A 6248-nucleotide genomic window follows, 5' to 3' on the forward strand; every position below is an offset into this window, starting at 1 on the left:
TTTGATTTAAAACTTCTAAAGTTGTGCTTATGAATCGCAGTACATCTGCTTATGAACTACATAACTTGTTCTTATGGACAGCTTTACTTGCGTGCTAGCTTATGAGCTTCCTTACTTGTGCTTATGAAACTGCTTTGATTTCTTACAAATTTCTAAACCTCAAGGTGTATCATGTGTAGTAATCAAAATACTTTTTGTCCATGCAGGTGATTGAAAGATGATAGACGCTAACAATAAAAAGGGCGCCAACAAGAAGAGTCTTGTTCATGTGATTAACAGCTTGGAGGTCGGGCCGATCGTGAGGTTGAAAACGAAGGGCAAGGGTGCGGAGACTTCCACACAGGGACACGAGAGACCCCCCCCCCCCCCAACCGACACTAAGGCAGAGGAGTCTGAGGAGGAGACGGGGTGGAGGAGGATGAACATGCTATTGTTTGTCACGATACATAGGGTGGGCATGGGACCTCACATGGTTTTGGCTCGGGTGGAGGAGGAGGATGAGGGCGCGGAGAGTGAGATGGAGGAATTGTTGGATAACGATGAATGACCAGAGCCACAGGCGGGAGAAGTGTGGTTGTGTGGGTTTCAAAGCTCCCCACGCGACCATATGCGCTAAAGAAAGTCATTCTTGACCCAGTCAGCAAAAAGTAAGTGACTATATCCACTCTGACAAATTAGTAGAACGTCCGTGCATTGCTACGGGCTACAATGCATATAAATCAATCATAACAAATGGTCTTCAAGGTCCAAACTTACTCCCTTATATGTCCGGATGTGTTGGGACATCGAATGGGCGCCCAATGGGCTCCCCAAAATTCAACCGTCTGGATTGTCCGGGTTCCCCCAAATCCAATCCATATATGGGGGAGAAAAGTGGCTGTCTGAACTATCCGCAATGTTATCCCCAACACACGGTGCCAAGAAAAAAAACACACCCGGCGCACCCTTCCCTTTTCCCGCCGGACCCTCCCCTTCCCGCTCGGTTTTCTGCCGTAGCGGGACATTTCTAGCAAGAAGCCTGTGTGTTGCAACGGGGCGTACATATTAAAATGGTTCAACATCAATCTTATCCGAAATAGTTAATTGCTCATGTGTCGCAACAAGGGCATACATATTCTAGTGGGTGAACATTAACCTTCTTCAACATATCATTTACGATTGACTTGCACATGACGGAACATTCAAGCTTTCTCTACCCACTATCTCCTTTCTACAAGATCTATCCCCCTCCCTCTCCCTCCATCCCCCCTCTCTCTTTCTCCATTAAACTGGATTATGTCATGGCCATGCTACATCAGTTCTTTAAATGTACACATCAATCTACTCATTCACACTAATTCATTAATCTAGTCCCTTGCTCTTGAATGATGTACATTCTCCCATATTTCCCATGTTATACAAGCGTAGTTATAAAGGGATGCCAATTCATTCCTCTATGCTAAAATTCCATTACGATGCACATCCACAACCTTCTAAAAAAACATACTATATTAGTACAAATGATTACACACCATAATTCTAAGTTAGTATAACCACATGTTAAAATATTGAATACCTCTCCTTGTCGGGACAATTTGAGCAGAATAAAGTATCTATTATCATGTTTTAGAACGGAATTATTCAGTTTTTTTGTTATTTTGTACTGTATAATTCCTTTGTTTATGAGATCATTTTCCCTGAAGGTTTCCAATCAATAGGGGTGTAGTATAGGTAGTTACAGAGTGTAGGCTCCCCTAGCTTGAATTATTTTTGCGTGTGTCTAGGGCACATCTAGATGTGCCCTAGTTATTGCACATCTAAGTGAGTGATACAAGCACAAAGAGGAAAAGAAAAAAGAAAACGAAAATATCCACACGAATCTCGACGTAAAATCAATGACATAGGACTTAGATGTGCAATACTTATGGCACATCTAGATGTGCTTTAGCAAAATTGATTATTTTACCCAATCTTTGAGAGTCAAAGGTTTGATTTTTCCGGCCTTATATATGCGTGCTTGACCCGTAATGCATGTAGACATCTGCGGACATGTGTTAATATGGGGTTTCCTTCCACCGCTCTCATCATACCGTTTTCCTTATAGGTGGTTAGCTTGACCTCCCCTATTTCTATTATATTGAGAAATCGCTCTTTAATCTTAAGCAGAAACATCTTTGTTTCAACTCTCGAATCTATCATGCCTCCGTTTCGCTGAATGATATAATTTTGGGGTATTAGTCTCCTTCAAAGCTTTACAATTTCTAATCATGTAGTTTGTCTTCTAGGTCACAAAACTTGGACGTCGTTTAAAAAACTTGGAAAATATTGTGTTTTTTCTTACCAAAAAAACATAGCACCATATGCAATCCTTGACAAAGACATTTCCTTCTTTCTTCATATTACAAAATGAACACTCACAAGGAAGCATTGATGAAAAAGGAAAATCCTTTACGCCCAATATGACCAGGCTTTAATCATCATAATTTCAAAACTAAAAGTATGTTATGGTTATATAATATAAGGGAAAGTAGTGGCTGAACCCCACCTTGGTGCACCTGAAGGAAATATACCCTAGAGGCAATAATAAAGTTGTTATTTTATTTTTCCTTATTCATGATAAAGGTTTATTATTCATGCTAGAATTATATTAATTGGAAGCTTAAATACATGTGTGGATACATAAACAAATACCGTGTCCCTATAGTAAGCCTCTACTAGACTAGCTCGTTAATCAAATATGGTTAAAGTTTCCTAACCATAGACAAGTATTGTCACTTGATAACGGGATCACATCATTAGGAGAATGATGTCATGGACAAGACCCATCCCTTAGGTTAGCATATGATTGTTCAGTTTATTGCTATTGCTTTCTTAATGTCAAATACATATTCCTTCGACTATGAGATTATGCAACTCCCGAATACCGGAGGAATACCTTGTGTGCTATTAAACGTCACAACGTAGCTGGGTGATCATAAAGATTCTCTACAGGTATCTCCGAAGGTGTTTGTTGAGTTGGCATAGATCGAGATTAGGATTTGTCACTCTGTGTATCGAAGAGGTATCTCTGGGCCCTCTCGGTAATACACGTCATAAGAAGCCTTGCAAGCAAAGTGACTAAAGAGTTAGTTACAAGATGATGTATTACAGAACCAGTAAAAAGACTTGCCGGTAACGAGATTGAACTAGGTATGAAGATACCGACGATCGAATCTCGGGTAAGTAACATACCGACAGACAAAGGGAATTACATATGTTGTCATAAGGTTCGACCGATAAAGATCTTCGTAGAATATGTAGGAACCAATATGGACATCTAGGTTCCGCTATTGGTTATTGACCGGAGAGGTGTCTCGGTCATGTCTATATAGTTCTCGAACCCGTAGGGTCCGCACGCTTAACGTTTGTTCACGATATAGTGTTATATGAGTTATATGATTTGGTGACCGAATGTTGTTCGGAGTCCCGGATGAGATTACGGACATGACGAGGAGCTCTGGAATGGTCGGGAGGTAAAGATTCATATATAGGACGATGATATTCGGACACCAAAAGAGTTTCGGGAGGTACCGGGTAGTCATCGGATCACCGAAAGGGGTTCCGGGAAGCCCCGGGAGGATGATGGGCCTATTGGGCCAGTAAAGGGGAGCACACCAGCCGACAAGGGGCTGGCGCACCCATGGCAGCAGGCCTATGGGGGAAAGGAAGGAGGGGGATTCGGCCTCCCCCTTTTCTTTCCCTCCGGCACAAATATGGAGGGGGGGGGGGCTAGTGGCAGGAGCCCAAGTGGGATTCGGCCACACGTGGGGCGCCTCCTGGCTGCCTTCCCTCTCCCCCCACATATATATATGAGGGTGGGGGGCGCCACACATAACCACGACAATAGTAAACTTCATACACGCATTGAGGAAGGACCAATGATCGAGGAGTTTATTCTGACATGGTTCCGTCCTTAATTTGAATTTGGATCAAGGTTCACATACGGCGAACACACTACTACCCTTCCCAGTGCTCCAAGGTGTACCGGTGCTAAGGATGCCACATAGGCAAAAAATGATGTGGCAGAGCAATTAAAGAGGAGAGAGAGCATTATGGTGAACCCAGAAGGAAACGATGCTAAGCGCATGGACCTATGCAAAATGACTATGAACCAATGCATGATGGTGTTTTGGTGTTAAAACATTAAATGAGGCAACCTTAGCTACAAAAATTAAACACCAATGCATTGGGGAGAGTGGTTGTTTAGCTTTTTAATGCATTTAGTACCCCACCTTAGCATCAATGCATTGGAAGAGGCATAAGCCACATTAAATAGATTAGCAACTATACCCCCCAATGCATAGGTGCTTAGTTTATGGTAGCTAAGCTTGCTTCATTTAATGATTTAGCAACTAACGATCTTCATGTATTGGTGGGCTTCCTTCATTTAAATGCTTTGTCTAGGTTCACGCGCTTAGCATTGTTTCTTTCTGGGGTCACCACATCCATCTCTCTCCTCTTAAATAACTTGACACATCAGATTTTTTGCCTACGTGAAAGGCTTAGCACCTGTACAAGGTGGAGCATTGGGAGGGGACTAAGCTACTATACTCCCTCAAAAGAAGTTACTACTCCCTCAATAGCTGCACATTCCGCATGGCATTAGACAGAGATGTGAAAAAAGACAGTTGTTTTATAAACAATTATTCTTTCAAAATTTGAATCTGCATCATGCGCGAGGTGGAGGCACACTGGCAAATACTCTATTACACAGTAGATTAAGCTTTAGTACCGTCGTGTCATCACAAACTTGGATCTACGTCGTCCCTCAGTTTCACACAGAATTATCAAGGCTGGTCCAGCACAAAGGTTCAGTGATCGATGTCAGCAACCAGGGTAATGTTCCTTTGAAAAAAAATAAAAAAAATAATGACCAATTAAGATCCCTTCATACTCTTTGAAAGTTTACCAATGGACAGGATCTAGTATAATTTTTGCATGGTCTGCACCACAAAACCCAGTATCATTTTGCTCATATTCCCCTTGTTCTTAAAAGGGAAAATGCTGTGGAAAGGATGCTTTGTTACTGCATTTCTTGTTTATTTTAACTTTTTCATCTCCCCCCCTCCCCCCCTTACTACCATGAACAAGAAATGTGATGATCTCGGCATGTTCCTCTCCTCGACATACTGTATTGTCAAAATACTCAATCTTGATGCAAAGTATTGCGCACTACCATGCCTTTAGCTGGGCAGTCTTGGTCTTTTACTCTTACAGGCTGCAGCTTGTAATATTCTAGTATTGCTTATGGTGGTTTCGATGGAGTGCTCTTGATAGATTACAGACGTACAGTACTGGTCCTGCAGCCCATATATGAATTTCATCGAGTTGCGAAAAAGGACAGTTGTTTTTGAAACAGTTCCCTGTTTAATTTGAATCTGCATCACGCGTGATGTGGTGACACGGCAGGTGAGTACTCTAGTACTCCTATATATACATATAGTAGTATAAGCCTTAGTAGCACGGTTGGCACTGCACATTCTGCATCGCATTAGAGATTGATAATAGTAGCGTATAAGGTAGTTGATTTTTAAGAGGATGCCATCAAGCTCAAGCTCGCCTAAGGTAATGGCAATGGCAATGGAGGAGGCGGTCACCCCGCAACCCATGCAGGAGCCATGGGAATACATCCTGCGGAAGTACATCCTGATGCTGGCCACGCTGGTGGCGACGGTGACGTACAGTGTGGGTTTCAACTTGCCGGGGGGAGTCTGGTCAGACAACATGGACGGCCACCTTGCCGGTGAACCAATCGTCCGGACCACCAACAATATCAGATACCTTGTGTTCTTCTACTGCAACGCCTTCGCGTTGGCTTCATCGGTCTTGGTCATCGTCCTCTTCCTGCTCCTCTCCATCAATCTGGTCGAGAAGCAGGATAAGTGGCTCACGGGCGACACGGAGGAAACCTAGCCGCCGGCGCTTGTAGCCCGCCCCCTCGGCTCAAACCCCGCGTCGCCGCCGCCGGAGGGCCCGCTGGCGAAGCCGCCCCGGTCCCTGGGATGGCGGCGGCGGGGCACTTCCGCCCTCAACATCTCACCCCGCGGCTGCAACACCCCCCATCCCCTGAGATTTGGTTCCGGCCAGCCGGGCTGCGGTGGGTCGGACCCCCTCCTCCACCATGACAAGCTGGAGGACCCCCCTCATGGCTCCAGATCGAATCTGGCGGACCGCCCTCTCATGGCTCCAGATCGGATCTGGCCGACCATCCTCTGTCCATGGTGTGTGTG

The sequence above is a fragment of the Triticum urartu genome, chromosome 2 (genome assembly GCF_003073215.2).
Source record: "Triticum urartu cultivar G1812 chromosome 2, Tu2.1, whole genome shotgun sequence".
In the NCBI taxonomy this organism is placed as follows: domain Eukaryota; kingdom Viridiplantae; phylum Streptophyta; class Magnoliopsida; order Poales; family Poaceae; genus Triticum; species Triticum urartu.